The sequence below is a fragment of the Nelumbo lutea genome, chromosome 4 (genome assembly GCF_056320005.1).
Source record: "Nelumbo lutea isolate HS-2025 chromosome 4, American lotus-T2T, whole genome shotgun sequence".
Classification (NCBI taxonomy): domain Eukaryota; kingdom Viridiplantae; phylum Streptophyta; class Magnoliopsida; order Proteales; family Nelumbonaceae; genus Nelumbo; species Nelumbo lutea.
The window spans coordinates 29,178,615-29,201,260 of record NC_142687.1 but is presented as its reverse complement, the minus strand read 5'-3'; the positions used below and the strand labels follow the sequence as shown (position 1 = coordinate 29,201,260).

The window sequence follows — 22,646 nt, the reverse complement described above, 5'->3', positions numbered from 1 at the left end:
AGATCATAAGTTTGTGGACATAAAAATGGATATCATATTGCAGGCATTGAGCTAGAATTACTATTTTTTGTTGGTGACAAAACTTCAACTAATTAAACAAGCAGAATGAAGCCATTGGATTAATAAAGCATTGAGAAATTACTAAAAGAGCATGTATTTGGAGCAGTGAGTAAAGACCTGAGGGCACACTTTAATATCAGAACTTTCACTACAAGGAAAACCAACTAGGATACACAGCGCCAAGACACAACAAAGAACAAACAAAACCAACATAGGATAGAAATCCCACACAAAAAAAAAAAAAAAAAACAATCCAAATCAGAACATCCACACAAACAAACAAGCAATACACCAAACTAAAATTAAAAAAAGCCACATTCACAAAAGAATTAAGGAGGGATCCAGGTTCCTGCTATCCTCTGCAGCCTAAACTTCACATCAGCCCCGAGCAAAACCATTAACCAACTTGGGGGTGTCTAATAGACTACGCTGCCCCCCCAAAACCCTTCTTGGTGAATTCATAGGCAACCTTGTTTACCATCTCTACCAATGAAATTAAAATTCATATTGCTATTTGATAAACAGAAAATGTCATTCAGAACAGATCAAGCATCCTTTGCACATTCAAAAGATTTGCTGCAAATAGCTTTTATTATGGTTTTGCAGTCTCCTACTATCAGATTTCAGAAATCCACGTCCTGAGCCAAAATGTAGCATTCACTAATTGCATCACATTCAGCATATTCAAAAGAGGTTGCGTTATAAGGTCCAAAGCTGCCTCAGCCTCGCAAAAGGGTACGAAATTCATCTCCAAAGTGAAAACAAAACTAAAAGATCCCATACCTTGTTTTATGTATCCACCATCAACATTAACCTTAATGGTACCTGCCGGAGGTCTCCTCCACAAAACAGAATCCTTACCCCTGATATCAGAATGAAACAAAACTTTCTTCACTTCCATCATCCTCACATGCCAACAAATAGATTTGGATTTGGCTGCACTTCATTAAAAGTACTATCATTTCTAACTTTGCATATTGACAAAAACATAGCGGCAATGTATTCAAGGATTGAGATATCTTTTATTCTTTGTCATTACTGTTCTCATGAAAATCAAACCACGAGTTCCACCAATCGAAAAAAGAAAAAAAAAACAGCAACTCATTACTTATTATTCCCATGGTTTAAATTTAATTTACAGATAAACCCAGTAGCTTTCACATGGTTACATAGCAGAAGCACATGCACAGAGGATTTAGGATCCCTGACAAAGTGAGCATAGTTCACTAACATTCACACCAATCCGAGCAAGATTTACCTTAACCAGCAATTCCATTGCAACAGCATTTCCAGATAAAATTCTTTATTTTTGGAGGAATATTTAGAGCCCAGGTTATATTTCATGGTTTTTTTGATGAGTTGAATTGATCCCAGACTCCCAGTCATTTGCAGGGCCATAAGTCATAACACCACTGATGAGCTATTATTAGGTAGGCTGACTTCACAGAGAGCCTACCTTTTATATCTGGCCGCCAATTATTAACCTATCCCTACTTCCAGCTCTATGAATTTCCATGCTAAAGGTTTAGGTTAGTCATCTCGTTGTCAAAGAAAGCTGGGATTGTACATCTATTCCCGCATCTATTTTGCTGATCAATAAGTTGACTAATCCACTAAAACTGGTCAGGGTAACAGTAGGAATGGAGGTTTCTTCTCATGCTTTGGGTCAAGTGTGACAGAATACTAGCTGGGTTGGATGAATAATTCTACTGGCTGAGTACAAGGTGAACATTCTGTGATTCAGGGTCTGTTAACGTAGTTGTGCAGTGACATTTCGTTTTCTATCACCCTAATACAACCTGACATGATTATGAACATTTTTATTTCTAAACAGATGACACCTGCATCTGCTGTAAGTAACCATCGTGACAGCAAAATCTTGCAATCTCCTGATAAAAACATGGGCATACTAGCGAGTAACGACACAACCAATAATTAAGCAGATCACTGGGCTTACACCTGCCGCATAGAATAGTGCGACTCTTATTGCCACTTGGCAAAGGGTTATTTGGCTTACACTTGCCCCATGAAGAGTGCCGGTTGGAATGCTGCGATGCAAGTCGCCAGATAGATTGTTATTTTCAATTTTTCCTTTTTCGGTAGTCACCTCTCTTTTATAATAACCATCTCATATAAATCAACTTTGTCAATAACTAGAGGTAAGAGAGTGATTATTCTTCTTCGTGGTGAGAGAGAGAGAGAGAGAGATTCAATGGAAAGGCACAAACACAATGAGTTGAAGCTCTTGTTAGTTGGGGAAACTTGATTCGAATGTTAAAATTCTGTGTTTTGTCAAATTCTTGCATCGTGCTGAAATGAACCTAAACGATGAAATTGAGACAATCACAGAATTCAAAAAGCGAATTCTGTCCTGATTCTAATACGTTCCACAAAAGATGCTCTGACTTTGCACATCAAAAAAATCAAATTGAGCAGTAAGCGAAGAAATTCAAACAAAGCAATTTATAGTAGTATGGCTTAGTAAGAAGATCTCTTCTTGACTACACATACAGTATATATAGGACGGCGATGGTTGCAGCGGCGGCGGCGAAATTCCTTGTTGGGATGTTTGTGTTGGAAGTGAAGCACCCAGTCAAGTCTATAAATTTTGTACCCATTTCAATAAAAGCTTGGTGATTTCACACTTCACACAACTACTCAGTTCTTATTTTTTTCTCAGAAGACGAAAATAACCCAACACCACCTTATTTTTTGTTTATTGTACAGGTGTTGGTGAGGGTAGGTTTTGTCTTTTCAAATGGATGAAATGAGATTGGGCCCAGATAAATGAATCAATCCCCTGTTTATCAATTCTGCCTGATTCAAACTTCCTGGTACGACCTCCTAAAATTTGAGATCAAACGCCCCCAAGCAAGATGGAGTCAGAGGATCCATTATTTGACCATCTTGCCTTTTTTAAGGCAGTCGTCGAATCCAGAAACCAAATAAAAAAAGCCTCCAACTTGGCTTATTATACCATATACAAATATATATATATATATATATATATATATACATGGTTGAATACAAATATCTTTATTCCATGGCTACATGTGTATAGTGCAGTCTGCAGTGGGATAACCCTTTCTTCTTTCATATCACCCTCAACCCAGCTGCCCTTGCCTACGAATTACCTCGGTGGGATGACTGCGATGGCGCCACTAACTACACCGCTAACTCGACCTTCGCGGCCAACCTTGGCCAAGCACTTGACGCTCTTAGCAACTCCACTGCCCCCACCGGCTTCAATGCCACCATCGTAGGCAACGGGACTGAATCAGTCACCGCACTTGCTCTTTGCCGCGCGGACACAACCCAAGTAGGTTGCCGAGCTTGCATAGACGCTGCCGTAGTTGACATTCGCCAGAAAAATTGCCCCATGAAAAGGTTTGCCCAGATATGGTACAACGACTGCATGCTCCGATACGCCGACGTTAACTTCCTATCCAGGGCCGATGTTTCCGTCGTTCTGTCGATATGGAACACTATGGAGGTCTCCAACCAAGATGCTTAAGATCAAAGTGTAAGGATGTTAATGCGAAACCTGTCGATCATGGCAGGCGAATCCCAGACGCTACACGCAGTGGGGTGGACCAGAGTACCTGATAATAGGATACTTTATGGGTACGTAGAGTGCACCCGGGACCTCAGTGCCGACAATTGCTCCAGATGCTTGTCGAATGCTAGGATTGGAATTGAGAACTGTTGTATGGAGCAGTGGGCAGCCTGGGTCGTTACTCCAAATTGTGCTGTTCAATTCAGCATGGACCCCGGTTTCTTTGACAACACTACTGCTGCAGTGCCGGAAATTCTGGCAGAACCACCGCTGCCACCACCGCCAACTTGGGCACCAGAATCGGATATTCAAACTGATCTTACCCGTGTTAAGAGGAATGGTGGGGGAGGACGCGGCATGGTGATTGGGATATCGGGTGCAGCATCTGGGACAGTGATTTTGACGGTTGGATGCCTGTGGATGGTTATGAAGGGGAAGAAGAAAGTGAAGAGAAGTGGGAGTAGGATGGAAGATGATGAGGTAGGAGAGACGGTGACAGAGAGTGTTGGGACAAGAAGTTTTTTGTATGATTTGGAGACATTGATGGCTGCCACTGATAATTTCTCCACTGCAAATCAGCTTGGATGTGGTGGTTTCGGCACTGTTTATAAGGTAAAATTCTGGCTTCCATTTAGTTTATTCTTTCCACCTGGTAGTAACTACTACACATGCAGTTAGTTCTAATTGAAGCCCGGATCTGCTTCACCTCTTTTTTTTTTTCTTTTCTTCTTGCTGAACTTTCATTCAGTCTGTGATAAATATCTCATTACATGTTGGTCTCAATAGAACTGTCATTGACTAATTTACATTCTATGAACCTGTCTGTGGCTTTGAATTATTAGATATGTTATGGTATAACCACCATTGTGGGGCACACACACTTGATGGTTGTGTTAGGGCTGTTACATTCACCAAATACAAATAGTAGTTATACCACCATCAAGTACTGTATATGCCCCAATAATAGTTATACCATGACATCAAATATTTAAGGCCACAGTCCCAACACAGCAATCAAGTGCAGATAATCAGGTCTCCTGACTATTTTATTTGTCAACACGTTTTTTTTATCAATAATAATGTAACATTTCATTCCACTTGGGCCACTTGGGGTGGTTGTCAACACATTTTTTATCAATAATAGTCAGTTAGATAGGGTTTTTATCAAAATTAGGGATGACAATTTTTTTTCCATTTCCCCAATCCTCGTGGGAATCTGCCCCGAATGGGGTGGGGGTGGGGATGATTTTCTCCTGCGGGACAAAGAAGTAGAAATTTTCATCCACATTGGCAGGGATGGTGTGGGGACTGGGAGAGCACTCTCTGTCCCGCGTGGACCTGATCCCCGCTAATATATATGTATATATACACATATGTTTATAAATGTATATATGTACACATATATCTATATGTTAATATTTTTAAAAATATGGTTGAATATGTATGAATCTTTTATAATAGGATTGTAAATTTTAATTTCTTAATTTTTATTTTTTAAATAAAATAAAAACAAAAATATAATAGTTGACATTATAAAGAATCACAAGGAGTGCGGATCCCCACGGTAATGAGGATAACTTTGTCACCGTTAGCGGGGATGGAGATGGGAACGTGGATGGGGATTTTCACAGGGACAGGGTGGGGAGAGGCTCCTTAACCCTACCCCGCCCCGTTGCCATTTTGAATCAAACTAATGAACTGACCAACCTGATTTCTAGTATTTCCAATCGGCTTTGGTTCAACAATTTCCCTACTCGATTGGGTTGGATTAGTTTTGCTTTAACCATTTGTAAACTGACTAAAATCAAACGACCCGACCATAGATATATAAATATTTTATATTTTAAATATATTTTTTAATATGGGAAAGTGGGAAAATTATAATGTTTCTTAGGCAAAATTAGTTTATATCATAAATTTAATTTTTAATAATGCCATTGTATTTTTTTTATTTAAACTCAAATTTTAAATTTAATTTTTTAAGTTTAAATCTTTTGAACCAACCGACCAAACCGAATTTTGACCTAAACCAATATAACCTAAGTGATCAGCCCCCAACCTAACCAAGTCGATTTGGTTAGCCAAACAACCTACAACTAAGCCGAACCCACTCGTGAATAGTAGTTTAATCTCCAATAACTATTAAACATTTATAGCGAAAATACACAATAAATTAAATTTAAAAGCTAAACAATAGTAGTTTAAACTCCAACAATTATTGAAAGTTTTCAATTAAATAACAAAAAAATAGATTTATATATAATTATTGAAAATATATTAATCAAAAAGCAATAAATAATTATTGAAATACAATAAATATTAATTTTAGTATAGATAAATATATAATAAATAAAGATTAAGTTTTTAAAATTGTTATTAATAAACAATAACTTTTTTGAAAGTTATTTTCTAGAATTATTAATTGGTATAAATGAAACTAGTTATTTACAATATTATTTATTTATTGAAATAATATCATTATTTAAATTTTAAATATTAATTACTTGTTGAATTTTATAATCCATAAAATTATAGTACTATTAATACATGATTTTGTTATTTTAACTATTTAAAATCTAGTTATGTTAAATATTTTGTTATTTAAAATATTTAGTTATTTAACAAAATATTTAAAATCTTAATCTATCTATTATTACTAAAAGTTATTCAGTAACTATTTTAAATATATTATTAATTGATTAAAAATATTAATTTTAATATTTTGTTATTTAGTTATTGAAATATTTAAATAATATTTCATTTTTAATGTTAGATTTTTATTATTTGAATAACATTTAGATTGAATAATCCAGAAAATCACAATTTATATTGTTTGTACATAATTTCGTGATGAACTTTGTAAAAATATACAATTATTAATGATATGATTATTATTAAATTAATTATAATTATTTTTGTCTTTTTAATAAATATTTTAAAATTATTATATAATTTTGTTAGAATATTTAAATAATTCATAAATTTCAAACTTTCTTTAGGTATATGTAGATAAAAAGTGGGGGAGAAGATAAAGAAGAATTAGAGATAATTTAGGAGATAAACTCTATTAAATTAGACATAACTTGGAGAAAGTTGGGGATAGTGGGAAAGTTGTTTAGGAGAAATTTTAGGAGATTAGATTATTTAGGTTATTAGAACATGTGTGGGGGGGGGGGGGGAGAGATGGCAAGTTATAGCGGGCCTACACCCACCTATGCTAGCTGAGTTTAAGGTCTATCAATGCCCAATCCTAAGAATTGGGCCTAAGGGGCCAAGCTCGAGTTCAAGCCCAATCTATCCAATCCAGTCTCTGCCCGAATTGAAATTTGACATAAATTGGACTTGGGCTTTGGTTGGTTCCAAACCAACCATAACCATCCATGGGCTTTGCTTGTATCATTGATTTAAACCATTAAATAGGAATTTGGTATATTTTTTCATGCATGTATGCATGTTTATGTGTATGTATATATGTATGTATTTGTATAGTCAGGCCAGATCTTGGTTGGGGTAAGGTTGAATTTGGCTCAAACCGAGTTTGGGCTACCTAAAGGTTAGGTCAGGACCCAGCCCAAAAAATAATAAAGTCTGAGGTTTGGGCCTAAGTCCTGCCTTAAAATCGAAAGTCCAAGCCCAGCCCAGCCCATGTAAATTTGCATGCTGGGTCGGTCTGAGCTTGGGTTGGGCGACCCAAGTTGCATGGTTGCACCCTTCCCCAAACCCAAGAGCTTACTGGATCATTTTTTTTTTGTCTTGGAGCCAATGAGTGATAAAGACGGTAGAGTTATCATTTGCTTACTTAGGCTATGTTTGGTTTGAAGGAAAAAGTAGGGGAAGGGAAAAGTAAGAAAACCTTTACAAAGCTGTATAGGTTTCCTTACCTTTCCCTTCCTATCCCTACTTTTTCCTTCAAACCAAACACAGTTTTAATGAGCACATTTTCATTGGATCGTCTCTCTTCTGCTACAGATAACGAATTTTCAATAAAAATATTTTCTCTTGAAAGCCCACTAAAAATAATAAAAAAAACACTAGGTAGCTTGGTATAATTTTGTAAATATAGAAAAGAATGGAAATAGAAAAGGTTTTTTTAACATTTATCCAAAGGTGTCGAGCATCTTAATTAAACATAAAAATTTGCATTCCTTCTTACCCACTTGGGATATTAGCTTTGAAATTAACACTGAAAGGTGTAAGGTTACAAGCATATTCTCTGTAAAGATTAAGCAATAAAGAAAATATTGACTATTTGATCTTATCATTTCAAAGCTCGGATTAGTTTATAAAGTGCTATTTCGTGATATATGGAGCTCCTTCATGTTTCAGGGGAAAATGCCCAATGGAGAAAAAATAGCAGTGAAGAAGCTCACTGTCGGTTCAGCACAAGGGACAGAAGAGTTCACAAATGAAGTGAGGTTATTACAGAAAATGCAGCATAGGAACCTGGTAAAGTTGTTTGGATGTTGCATTCAAGGACAAGAGAAGATATTGGTCTATGAATACCTATCCAACAGGAGCCTCGACCATTTCCTTTTTGGTAAGTTTAATTCCTGTATAGATAAGATTACCGAGTCTGAGTGGTAACTTCTGGTTAGCAAACTGTAATATGTGTTTTCATTTATATGTGAATGTGAGTCCTAACTTCTCATTTCTCTTCTTCCTCTATGTATACTAAAAGACAAGAGCAAGAGTGCACTATTAGATTGGCCAAAGCGTTTCAACATTATAATAGGAATTGCGAGGGGGCTTCTGTATCTGCATGAAGATTCGCAGTATATAGAATCATACATAGAGACATCAAGGCAGGCAACATATTATTGGATGAACACATGAATCCGAAGATATCAGACTTTGGCCTAGCAAAGCTGTTCCCTGATGAGCGAAGCCAACTTAGAACACGACGAATTGCTGGAACCTTGTAAGTATATCCAAAGTTACCATCAAATTAGTACCAAGAAAAATAGAATTGAGTCCATCAGTTGTATGCCCAATACACCAAATGGACCAAAGGTGCATTAGTAGATTTTGCTTTGAAAGTAAAAATAGTAATGGAAATTTAAAGTAAAATATGAGATCTTCCTTTTTGATATGCAAACAATATTGGGTATCTTTTGTTTTTTTTTTTTAATTGACATTTATATAAACAAGGAGTATTTGTGTATGATTTCAGAAAGACAACTTATTAGCATGTCTAGCTAAGAATACTTTTTGAACCTTTTTCCTGGCCCATTTTGGCTACCAAAAGTTGCTTCCAAACGCAAATCTAAATGCACCCGTTTAGATGTCACTTTTCCCTATATTTCTGTGTTGTTGTTATCTATACTCCTATTAATTATAACTTGTTTAGATGAAATCTTTTTATTTTAATTGCAGCGGCTACATGGCTCCTGAATATGCAGCTCGAGGCTTTATGTCATCCTGGAGCGACGTCTATAGCTTTGGAGTGTTGATATTAGAAATTATAAGTGGGAGAAAGAACTATGATTCACAATTGGAAGAACAAAGGCAGGTGCTTTTGAATCTTGTAAGTAACAAAACCAATAAATCTCATTCCATAAATCTGAGTATATATAGATACATTTTGATGAAGGTGTTGGTATATATATTGCAGACATGGAGGCTAGAACAACAAGGGAAATTGATTGATTTGGTAGATGTGACAATTGGTTCTTTTCCTCAAGATGAAGTATTGAGATGCATAAGGGTGGGGCTGTTATGCTGTCAACAGAGGACAAGAGAAAGACCAATTATGTCATCTGCACTGGTCATACTCTCAAAGCAGTCTGTATCAGTACCCACTCCAGTAAGGCTAGGATACCAAGGTAGCAGAGTTAATAGTTTAGAAATCTCTGAATCAAGTAGCCGAGATTCCTCCAACCATGAAAACGAGAATGCCTCTCATAATAATTCTGTTACAATATCAGTAGTGAGTGGCAGGTGATTAAATTTTATTGTATTGCCAAACAGCCCCTAAATGGATCTTAATCTTTTGAATATAAGAAGCATGGCAAATTAGAGGGCCACCCTATCTGGTTTTGATTTCCTCAAACCCCAGTTTTTGGCTTAAGGCTATGCTTGGTTTGATATAAAATAAGAGACAAATAGAGAGTTGAGAGAAGAGAAAATCTCTCTCTTAACAAAATTTGTAAAATTACTAAGGACCACATCAGATTTGTATCTGATGAAGGAAGATTTGGCCCGACCTCACAGTTATGTGACACATGTCAAAAGCAATAGTTCGGCACAAAAGTAAGTCTAAGGCGCAAGCACCAAGGGGAAAAACCAGCGGTCCGAACTCCCTATTAGGGGCCCGAACTCACATTTGCCCCAAACCAGAAAGTAATTTGAACTGACCTGCCTTGTAACAGCTCGGGATACCCCTCGTCGAACTGGCCTGCCTTGTAACAGCTCGGGATGCACCTCACCGAACTGGCCTGCCTTGTAACAGTTCGGGATGCACCTCACCGAACTGACCTGCCCTATACATACCTCCGAACTCAAGACTTCACCTCGCTCACCACTCCACCACATCACCTCCAGGGCACCAAAACCAAACGAACCGTACTATGCCTGACACTGAGGAAGTCTTTACCCGAGGACGCCGCACTTGACTGACTTGGGATCTGACGCCTGACGGCCGCACTCTAAACGGCCACCTGCCAGTGACGGTTCCGTCCCCAACAGAAAGGGCGACGGCCGAATTGACAGACGCAAGGGTAATCATACCTGACCTGACAAGGGCCTCGGAGCAAGTGCGCGAAGTGATTATAAAAACTCCCTGCCCCCAACAAACAAGGTATGTGAACTTTGCGCTATCTGGTCTACACTTTGCCTTTGAAAGATTACTGACTTGAGCTTCGGAGCTATCCCACCGGTTTCCCCCCTGAGTTCTCCCATCTTTTCCGTTTCAGGTTCCCGGACGCTCCAGCCTAGAGGCGAATTCGTTGACACCTAAGACCGGCCGGATTGCGCTCCATCAATTGGTGTCGTCTGTGGGAACGCTTCCAAAAGCCTCCCTCTAAATCTCTTTTACCTACCCCTCTTTCAAAAACTCCAACACCCACTCCAACACCGAAATGGCCTCCTCCAGCAGTGCCGGACGTGGAACCGAAACAACCACTACCGAAGAACAACTTCATGTTCCGGCGGTGTGCATTGGGCAGTTCACCATCCCCCTTTCAGTGGATGGGATCACAAGTCTGAATGTGCCACAGGCGGTGGCACCTCTGAACACTCCCTCGCTGAACATTCCCCTTCCACCCCCCATCGAAACGAACTTCGCGGAGCCAACTGCTGTCCCACTAGCAACCCCCCAAAACCAGCTAGATGACCTCATGCAATGCATGCGGGCAATGCAGGCCCAAATGCAGCAATTCCAGCAGCACCAACTCTAGCAACACTAGGTGTTGCACCACCTCTCCCAACACCATTATCAACAACAGTTCCCTCAGCTACCCTTGAACCAACCATTGCTTCCACCCCGGCACCCCGTTTCAAAGCCGGTCAAGGCCTCCCCTCAAAGTGGACGACCTCACCAAGGAGAGGCTTCCCGACCACAGAACCCCCTAATAGTCAGGCCTCATCCCCGGGCCGAAAGCAAAGAAAGATCACCCCCGCCTCGCAGCCCGCGGGTGGGTCAACAACCTCGCCAACAAAGTCACTTCGGCCCTCCAAGCCCGAGTTCCCACTCATGGAGAACCGCTTCAGCGCCTTAGCAGCAGGCCAACATTTCGGGCCCATCGAGCTCAGCAACACAGAAGCAAGCAGTGCCAGCACCAGGCCCACTCAAAGAAGGCGTCGGCGAAGTCGCCGAACTGCTACCCGCGTGCTACCCGAGCTTAGAGGCAAGGAAGAAACGAGCTCGGGCGAGGTAAAAACCGTCCCCATTCTCTCAGTTCCTTCCCCCCTTTCAGCAGAACTTTTGGCAGTCCCCTTGCCTAGAGATTTCAAATTCCCTTCTCTGGACAAGTATGATGGGTCCTTTGACCCCAACGACCACGTCGACGCGTTTCAGTCGCAAATGCACCTCGCTAGGACAAGTGAGTCGTGCATGTGCATGGCCTTCACTACCACCTTCAGAGGGGTGGTCTGCACCTGGTACCGGAACCTAACTTCCGGGTTAATAAGAAGCTGGCCCCAGTTCGTGCAGATCTTCACTGCGCACTTTGTTACCAGCAAAAGGTGTCCCAGAACCGAGGAAAGTATCTTCGGGGTAATCTAAAGAGAGGGAGAACCCATCCGGAGCTACATCAAACGGTTCAATGAGGCATGTTTGCAGATCCCTCGGTTAGACCCCGCGGTATAGCTCGCCGCGGCCAAAAGAGGGGTGACACACAAAGAGTTCAAGTGGCACATGGTGGCCAGCCAGCCAGCAACCGTGGCCGACTTCCTCAAGTTCGCGGACAAGTTTATGAGAACAGAGGAAGAGATAAACCAGAGAAACGAAGGCGGGGCTGAAAAAAGAAAAAGGGAAGGCGAGCCCACCAACCCCAGCGACAGAAGAGGCCAGAACCGAGAGGCGAAGCCAAGCCAGCCGTCCAGAGCTCCCTTAGCAGTTTGGACGGATTACATGCCATTGAACGCAAGGCAGACCGAGATCCTGATGACGATCAAGGACGCCCCTTACGTAAAGTGGCCACCTCGCCTGAAGAGCAACCCCAACGAGAGAAACAAAAATTTATATTGTAGTTTTCATAAAGATCACGGTCATAGCACCCAGCAATGTAATAATCTCCGCGACGAGATAGAAGGACTCATCCGTCGCGGGTACTTAAGAAATTTTGTACATTATGACAATAGTAATAAAGCAGGTCGGCAAGGGGAACACAGGAAGGATGTCCCCGAGCCGAGCAATAGACCGGCCGAAGCCTTGCAGCGACCTCCCCCAGAGGCCAGTCCGGGGTACCATCCATGTGATAGTGGGCGGTTCGGTGGTGGCAGGATGCACTTCGGCGGCAGCAAGGACGTCAGTTCGCGAAGCAGCCCGAGAGGAGCAGAACCCTCCCAAGAGGCCAAAGAAGGAAGAACCGATCTTTTTTACAGAAGACGACGCGCGAGGTGTCCACTACCCCCACGACGACGCGCTCGTCATAAAGCTAAGGATTAGCGACTTCGTCCGGCGCGTACTGGTGGACTCAGGCAGTTTGGCGGACATCCTATTCAAATCGGTGTTCGACCAATTGCAGTTGCAGAAGCGATTTGAAACCTGCTCACACTCCTCTGGTAGGCTTTAGTGGAGAGGAAGTCAGGCCCTTGGGAAAAATAATAGTACCTGTGGAAGTCGGCACATGGCCGTGCGCGATAAGACTCAACCACGATTTCCTGATGGTCGCGACCCCCTCCCCATACAACGCCATAATAAGGCGACCAATTACACATATTCTACATGCAGTGGTCTCCACCTATTACCTGGCAATGAAGTTCCCCATGGACTTCGGTGTGGGGGTAGCGCGGGGCGACCAACTTGAGTCCTGCAAGTGCTATGTTGCCGCCCTAAAGGGAAAAACCAAGGCAGCCGACGATCGGTGCCTCCGCCAACGAGCCTTTGCGAACTGAACTAGTGAGTTTCTTACTCCAAAACTTAGATATTTTTGCATGGTCAGCGACAGATATGCCCGGTATTGACCCTGGCCTTATAACTCACAAGCTTAACACTAACCCTGTAGTCAGACCCATTAGACAGAAGAAACGCAACTTAGCCCCGGAGCGCTGGAGGGCGGTCGACGAAGAAGTCGAAAAGCACCTCGCAGCGGACTTCATAAGGGAAGTTCATTACCCGAGCTGGGTGGCCAACCCAGTGTTGGTGAAAAAAGCCAACGGCAAGTGGCGCATGTGCGTCGACTACACCAACCTAAACCGAGCTTGCCCAAAAGATTGCTTCCCCCTGCCCCGAATTGACCGCCTGGTGGACATGACCTCGAGGCACGAGCTTCTAAGCTTCCTGGACGCCTACTCAGGCTACAACCAAATCAAGATGGACCAATCCGACCAAGAAAAAACCAGCTTCATTACCGAGTTCGGCCTGTACTGTTACAAGGTCATGCCCTTCGAGCTAAAGAATGCTGGTGTGACCTTTCAAAGACTTGTAAATAAACTTTTTTGGCCTTTAATTGGCATGAAAATCGAATGTTATGTAGACGACATGGTCGTCAGAACACAGTTTTCGCGAGAATTAATAAAAGACTTGGATTCTGTCTTCCAAATCCTGCATCAATATAACATGAGACTAAACCCAAACAAGTGTGTCTTCGGTGTCACCTCGGGTAAGTTTATAGGATGCATTGTCAACCGGCGCGGTATTGAGGCCAACCCAAACAAAATAAAGGCCATTCTTGATATGAGACCACCTCGGAAAGTAAAAGAAGTTCAAAAGCTAAACGGCTACATAGCTGCTCTGAGCCGCTTCATGTCCAAGTCGGCAAACCGTTGCCTGCCTTTCTTCAAGGCAATCAAAGGCAAAGGGTTCGAATGGACTCGAGATTGCCAGCTCGCGTTTGACGAGCTAAAAACTTACCTCGCCACTGTACCAACCTTATCCAGACCCGAGGAGGGCGAGGTCTTAGAACTGTACCTCTCGGCGAGCGACGAAGTGGTCAGTTCGGTATTAGTAAAACAAGTAAATCGGGTCCAGCAGCCCGTCTATTATGTTAGTAAAATTCTGTAGGGAGCAGAAAAAAGGTACCCACAGATAGAAAAAATTGCCTACGCACTGGTGATATCAGCTCGGAAACTCTGCCCGTATTTCCAAGCTCACACCGTCATCGTCTTAACCGACAAACCCCTAAGACAAGTCTTGTTGAAGCCCGGGGTCTCCGGTAGGCTGACGAAGTGGGCCATCGAACTCAGCGAGCTTCTTGAAATCAGCCTAGTATTCTCGCGGGGGGGGGGGGGGGGGGCAGAGGAGGTCGCTCCCATCCTCGAAGCAGAAGCAAGCTGGATCGACCCACTCGCGAGCTTCTTGATAGACGGAACCCTCCTTGCAGAATGCAATGCGGCCAAGAGGGTGCAGCGCCAGGCAGCAAATACGTCATAATAGATGAACGGTTATACCGACGGTCCTACACGCTCCCCTACTTGCGTTACCTACGACCTGCCGAAGCCGAGTTCGTACTCTGCGACACTCATGAAGGCCTATGCGGCGGACACTTGGGGGCAGAGCACTCGCCCAAAAAGCACTTCGACAAGGATATTACTGGCCAACGATGAGGACAGAAGCTATCGAGCAAATAAGAAAATGCGACAAGTGTTAGAAGCACGCCAATATCCACCATCTGCTTGCTTCCGACCTCAAATACCTCGCCAGCCCGTGGCCCTTTGCACAATGGGGCATCGACCTCCTAGGGCCATTCCTGCCAGCAACAGGTGGAAGAAAATTCCTAGTTGTTGCAGTAGATTACTTCACGAAGTGGATAGAAGCCGGAAACATACAGAACTTCTTTCGGAAGAACATAGTATGTCGTTTCGGGTTACCTCGGGTACTAATTTCCGACAACGGCAAGCAGTTTGAGGATATCAAGTTCCAAGAATGGTGCCAGGACATGGGGATTCGGCAAAACTTTACATCAATCGCGCACCCGCAGGGAAATGGTGAGACGGAAGTAATGAACAGATCTATCCTGCGCGGACTGCAAGCACGTCTAGATCAAGCTAAGGGATTGTGAGCCGAAGAGCTACCAAGTGTCTTATGGGCTCACCGAACTACAGAAAAAACCGCCACGGGAGAAACCCCCTTCAACCTCACCTACGGCACTGAAGCAGTGATCCCAGCGGAAATCGAAGTACCAACATTGCGACTAAAAACATACGACAATCGAACAAACGGAGAGGAGTTACGTACCAACCTTGACCTACTTGATGAGGTAAGGGACCTTGCGCATATCCGGACAGCGGCCTACCAGCAGCAGGTAGCTCGCTACTACAATGCCAGAGTAAAGCAACGAAGCTTCTGAGTCGGCGACCTGGTCCTTCGTAAGATTATGGTGCCCGAACCCGGCGTGGGCAAACTTGGACCAAACTGGGAAGGGCCCTACAAAGTAAAGAGAGCGCTCGGGGGGGGGGGGGAATACGAGCTCAAAACCTTAGAAGGCAAACAAGTACCTCGAGCGTGGAATATCGTGAATTTAAGGCGATACTACCTATAAACCGCCAAGCGAAGTGGACGAAATCGCTATAAGGTCCTATGGGTCACGATGCAGAGCCAAGAGGAACCTTGGCGTAAACAAGCAAAGAAAAGTCGGGCATATTATCAGCTCGACAAAAAATTAGTTCGCTTCAAAAATAGCGGCAAAACAGGTCGCGGAAGTATAATAACCCGGACAAGAAACAGTGGCATATTATAAGTTCGACAAAGAATCAGTTCGGAAAAAGGAACACTTGGGCAAAAAAATTATCTATTCCGTTGCAAGAAATAGGAGTACATTGGCCATCAGAAGGCTTCAAAAAAAATTTCTTTACATGCCCGGAGCTACTTCTTCGCCATCAGAAGACACTTCAACAACATCCGAAGGCCCTGCCACTCCTTCAGAATCCAGCACGCCATTGGCAGCATTGGCCATCTCCTGAGTTATACACGAAGTGGATATGGCACTAACATCGAGGTCGGGGTACGTGTTCCGGATCATCCACCGGCTCAGCTTGAACCCCCTTCTGTAAGAATCCACCATCAGATCGTCAAAACGCGGAGAGGCAATATAGTCTTCAACAACCTTCTTCTTGGCATCTTCAATGCCTTGGGAAAAAATCTGTGTTTTCTCCCTGATGTCCTCCTGAAGATATTTGACTTGATGCTGCAAATCCAACTTCAAATCCGCCATGTGTTTGACGACTACCCCCATGGCCTCGGCATCACGCTGAGACATCGTCTGCCTGACCATGGCAACACGAGCAGCTTCTTCGGCAGCATAAGCGGCCGCCTCAGCGGCTCGGGTATTCGCCTCGGCGGTACGGAAAGCCTCTTCAGTAGCATGGGCGGTAGCCTCAGCAGCTCGCGCCTGTCGCGAGCTCCTCTCCACTTGGGCTGCTAAGGCGTGAATTGAAGAATTCACTTACCAAAAGAAACAAGTGAGCAGCAACAGCAAAAGCGATAGAAAATGAAGGCAGACGAAATCTGACTTACCACCATAGCGTGTGTTACGGCGTGACAAGCGACCTGATTCAAAGGAAGATCGGTCCACGCCGCGATCTCCTTGGGGAAAGTAGCCTCCCTACTCTTCTGAAGAGCATAGTTCGGCGTCAACACGCTCCTAAACTCCCCTTGAGCTCCCGAGCCCAAGGGCCCAGCTCGCGTATGAGCGGACCCAGAGTGAGCAGGAGCACTGGAGTATGCAGGAGCACCCGTATGAGTGGTCTCAGTGTAAGGCGCCCCGGTAGTTTCATACATCGGCGGAGTCACCTCGGGCTCCCTCGGCAGATCCTCCGCCGTGTGGCTTGGAGCTTGAGGCCCCTCATCAGGGGGCAGCTCAGTACGAGTTCGCTTGGCGACCTGCTTCCTCTTCATGCCCTGGAACAGGCGCCCCCACGAGTTCTCTCCGCATCCATCACAACTGTAGAAACGAGTTCGACATCAGAAAAAATGAAGGAAAAAAGCAAGCAAGAAATCGCAGAACTAGAAACCTACCCGAACTCAGGTCGGCCGCATTATGCTTGGCCTCCGTCAAGTACTCATGACACGTTAAACCTTGCCGTGCCCATTGCCGGAGGCCCTTCACCGTCTCCTTGTCGAGAGTGACACCAGAATCAAGAGCGGCCTCACCCCACCCGGTCTGAAAGGGCCATCCTTGCGCACTTCGCACGCCGAAGTAGTCCCGCTTCCATGCCGAGACCTTATTAGGAAGATCGTGCAGAAGCTTAAAGCCCAGGCGAGGAGAAAGGTAATATGCCCGTCTTCCCCCAGGAAGAGAAACCGTTTGTCTCTTAAGCATCAAGATGGAGGAGAATATCTCCAAGTCTAAAAGGAAATTCTGCTCGTAGAAAAAGGAGACTGTCCCCACTAGGTTCCGAACAGAGTTCGGGTGAAGCTGGCCAATGGTAACGCCAAAGTGGTTTATGACTTTGACTCAAAGGGGGTGGGAAGGCAGTCACAGCCCCGCGGCGAGCTGCTCTCGAAAAATCACGATCTCGTCAAGACCGTGTTCCCAAGGAAAACTACCCGAGGGAATGAAATATGTATACCCCTCAGGCAGATTGTAAGACATGAGTATAGATTGGAGCCCCTCGGGTGTCATGGTTGAGGGACCAAAACTATCTAGCATCCGACCTCGGTGAGAGGTAGACGCCAAACTGCCCGAAGCGGCTCGGCCTACGGGTTCATAGTCATCCTCAAGTTCCACCTCGGGATCATTAAGGCAGTCGGGGGATACGGCTCGGTTTGTAGAACCTACATCAGTCTTACTTGAAGAGTCGCCTGAGCTATCAAAGCTAGACATCGAGGAAAATGGGTGGATTCAGGAAGGTACTCACCAGAAGAAAGTTTTGAAGTCTCCGGAGACGGGAACAAGCCAAAAAACCTTGGAGGCTAAATAACCAGCCTAGACGCGTGCTGAAAAACTTGGACGCGAGCTGAAAAAGTTGGACGCGAGCTCAATAGGCAAACCACAAAAGTGACAAATCGACTGGGTCCCCCAATATTTATAGCTACAGTAACCAAGAACTGACCGTGCAGATCAAAGGCGATCCGACGACCCACATTCGCGCTGACCGCACGTCCCCTGAGGTCGAGACGTGATTGGCGCACGTCTTTCCGAAAAGAGCGAAACGTCAACGCACGTCTTTTGAAACCGACGTCGCGTCGGCGTACGTCTTTCTGAAACTGACCGTGCCGCACGTCTCCCTGCAACTGACAAAAACCGCCAGCGCACGTCCCTTCAGAACGGCAGAGGCGCGCTTTTTTTCAAATTTAAATGACCCGTTGTCACGTCCCAGCGGCACAAATGTTTGAAATTTAAACGCGCGCCGTCACGACCATCAACATTTATGAGTAGTAGGCACGTTTCCCGCCTTCTCAGAACCGAAGAACCCTGGCAAAAGCAACTCGCGCAGTCAAGATTCAAAGAACGGGACAAATCCACCTACCACCTCGCAAAAGTGGGGGGCAATTGATGAAGGAAGATTTGGCCCGACCTCACAGTTATGCGACACGTGGCAAAAGCAACAGCTCGGCACAAAAGCAAGCCTAAGGCGCAAGCACCAAGGGGAGAAACCAGCGGTCCGAACTCACCTTTGCCCCAAACCAGAAAGTAATCCAAACTGGCCTGCCTTGTAACAGCTCGGGATACCCATTGCCGAACTGGCCTGCCTTGTAACAGTTCGGGATGCACCTCGCCGAACTGACCTGCCCTATACATACCTCTGAACTCAAGACTTCACCTCGCTCACCACTCCACCACATCACCTTCAGGGCACCAAAACCAAACGAACCGTACTATGCCTGACACTGAGGAAGTCTTTACCCGAGGACGCCGCACCTGACTGACTTGGGATCTGACGCCTGACGGCCGCACTCTAAACGGCCACCTGCCACCGCCTCCTGACACCGCCATCTCCAGTTGGAGAGACGGTTAGGTAGTGACAGTTCCATCCCCAATAGAAAGGGCGACGGCCGAATTGAAAGACGTAAGGGTAATCATACCCGACCTGACAAGGGCCTCGGAGCAAGTGCGCGAAGTGATTATAAAAGCTCCATGCCCCCAACAAACAAGGTATGTGAACTTTGCGCTATCTGGTCTACACTTTGCCTTTGAAAGATTACTGACTTGAGCTTCGGAGCTATCCCACCGGGTTCCCCCCGGAGTTCTCCCATCTTTCCCGTTTCAGGCTCCCGAACGCTCCAGCCTAGAGGCGAGTTCGTTGACAGCTAAGACTGACCGGATTGCGCTCCATCACTATCAATTGCTCCTGCTTTTATTTTTTCGAAAGAAAAAATAATAGAAAACCAACAAATTTTAGGGGTCAGCGAGGAGCATGTCTCACACTAGAGAATTTGAATTCGGATTTATTCCTCACAGAACATGTCTCACACCAACCTTGCACTGCATTGCAGTCATGCATTGGGAACATCTCCCTACGGTTGATAATTTATAAGTACAGATCTAGATGTTCCAAACGTGTGTCTCCAAATGTTGTAAGGATGGTGTGAGGAGTGCACTGAGGAGAAAATCCAAACTCCCCCTACTCACCAATATTGGTGTCTAAAACAATTTTATTTGTATTGATTTTTTTTGCATAGATCAAATCAATTAAATTGTTTCTTTTCTTCCCAAATGTTAGATGACCATAAATCTAATATCCATTTGAACAATTATAAGCATTTGAATAATTCTAATGTCCATTTGAATAATTATTTTTATTGTTTATGAACTTTAATTAAAATTTCTTAAATTTTGAGGCTTATGCCTCGCCTTTTTGGGTCATTACGCCTTTAGCCATTTAAAATCTTGTTCCCCTAAAGTTTGGTAATTGCAACCACCTCCCCTAAACTTTTTGATATAGTTTCAAGTAAACCCTCTTTGTTAGAATACTCTAACAAGAGGCACTAAAATGTCCAAAATACTAAGCAATTGTAGAAAAGAGATTGGAAGGGTTTGGGCTAGTGAATCATATAAAAGGGAAATTTGGAAAATAAACATTTTGGTCAAAAGTAACTACATTTACGGGTATTTTGGACATTTTCATGCCTCTTTTTAGAGGATTCTAACAAAGGCAGTCTTCTTGCAACTATGTCAAAAAGTTTAGGGGAGGTTATAGCAGGGGAGTTTTAAGCAACAACCTAAAACTTTCAGGAAGGTTTCTACAATTTACCCTAATTTTGATTATTTAATTATGACAGCAAGGGTTTACGCGTTTGACCCAAAAGGATGAATTGTTGACTTGCCACCAAAGAGTAAAACAATTACATTTTTTGGTTGATTTTAAATTTGTATTTTACTTTTATCATCAACAAAAACAAATAAATAAGTATCCTTAGTCACACCTCTTTTTTAATATGGTCAATTAATACAAGAGTTAATAAAAGAATGGGAGTTAATACCATAAATATATGACTTAATGAGAGGGAATTGAATGAGGAGAAATCCAGTAGTTAATTACATTTTGTGCCCTCACAACAAGAAAGAAACCAAATTCAAAGATATGGGTATTTTAGTCAATAATAGGATTCAATGAATTTAATGGGAGTTAATACCTTAAATATGAGACTTAACTAAGAGTGATTTGAATAAAGAGAAAACCAATACCCAATACATCATAATTTGGACTTCTGGGTCTTTCACCAAACATAAGTTATAGGATGTTCATGTGGAGCCCTTTCACCAAACATAAGGTAAGAGATTATGGAATAGTAGTTGGAATTGAAGTGCTTCACTATTTTGGACAAGGAGTGACATTGAGTAAACCATGAGAAATACCCCAACATTTGTTGGCCTAAAAGTTGAAAAGTAAAGAAATCCTTTTAAGAGGCTAAGGCTAAGTTTAGGAGTTCTTAAAAAGTGCTTATTTAAATAAACACTTATGGACTGGGACCACACCAATAAGTATTTATTTGTGTTTGGAAAGAGAATAAGCACTTATTGGAGAAGCCCAAACTCCACCTATTCTTTTTCCATCTCATGGTGTAAGCAAGGGTAAGAGTGCAACTTGGGCAAGCACGGGTTTAAGGCGTATCCAAGCTCAACTCTATTGACTTGTCTCGGCCTAGGCCCTAGAGATGGAAATTTGACTCGTCCTGTCCCATCTTGTCCTAGTCGAGGTGGGTTTCTTGATCACTAATCGGGATTTGGGGCAGGTTTCGAGGAACCCAAAATTCTAGGGATCGAGGACAGGGTAGGGATGGTATTTGTCCACCCCAGCCATATATATATATATATATATATATATAATAAATTTATAAATATGCAAATAGGAATGACTAGGATGGGACAAATTTGAATATCCCCATTCCCCACGAGGACAGGGATGGGATTAGGAATTTTAGACCCAATGGGATTTGGAGTGGAGACAAGGTAGGTCAATTGAGTTCAGGGTTAAGAAAGGGCATGCAAAACCCTACCCGACCCCACCTGTTACCATTCCTACTAGACCTGAGGTTAACCATGATTTAGCTAACCCTAGCCCATCTTGAGCAAAATAGTTACAAACATGGCTAAGTTTGGGTTTGATCCTGGGTGAAAGTTTGCCATTTAAAAGGAAAGAGCTCACTAAACAAGTCAACTAGTAAACCTTATGTCATATATTAGATGCGCAAAGGGTCAGGCCTCCACCTCTAGTTTCCTTCACTCGAGGCTAGGACTTTTTAAGGCAATCTAGGGCTTTATTGCTTTAAATCGAGACCTAGTAGGGTGTAAACAGATAAAATTCAAATGGAATAAGATAATACTTGAATCCGAATCCGATTAAAAAATTCAATATCTGATGGATATTGAAAATTAATGTTTGAATTCAAATTCGATTAAACATTTGAATATTTGATTCGATTTGACCAATTAATTATTTTAGGTAATTAATAAGTATTTTATTTATATAAAGTATATAAATTAATTATTATATATAAATTATATCAAACATTTAAATATTTTATATATTATATATAAAAATTAAATAATTGGTCCAATTCAGATATTTATCAAATCAAATCAGATGATATCTAAATTCTATCCATTAGATATTCAAATTATCCAAAATTTGATTTGGATATATCGAATCTCGAATCCAAAATCAAATTTTTGAGTATCGTTCACACCCTAAGACCCGATCTAAAGCAAAAAATTACAACCCAAGCCGTGTTGCCAACATCGTTGGTCAGCAGAGTATGACCAGGTCAAAGGACTTTTTGATGGGTCATGGTTGGTCAAATGGCGCCCAACAACGTCCGATAGCACATCCCAGTCATGTATTGGATTCATCTTCCGATGATGTTTGCAAATACACGGCTAGGATGTATTGTTAGACGTTGTGAGCTCGGTAAATGGAGCTACTGCTAGCTGCGGCAGTTGTGTTCGACAAAATAAATTATTGAAAATTTCAAAATTTGAAATTCTTT

The 22,646-nt window shown here is 42.9% G+C and overlaps 1 long non-coding RNA gene and 1 pseudogene across 1 annotated transcript; one reads left to right on the top strand and one right to left on the bottom strand.

Annotated features, from left to right (window-relative positions):
- Positions 1 to 166: 166 nt before the first annotated feature.
- LOC148854875 (uncharacterized) lies at positions 167 to 2,671 on the bottom strand. Its single transcript, XR_016094919.1, has 2 exons — positions 2,572 to 2,671; positions 167 to 923 (listed from the first exon to the last, which is right to left on the bottom strand). It is a non-coding gene; the product is annotated as an uncharacterized LOC148854875 (long non-coding RNA).
- Positions 2,672 to 3,613: 942 nt separating this feature from the next.
- On the top strand, positions 3,614 to 9,557 carry LOC148854874 (cysteine-rich receptor-like protein kinase 25; annotated as a pseudogene).
- Positions 9,558 to 22,646: the final 13,089 nt, after the last annotated feature.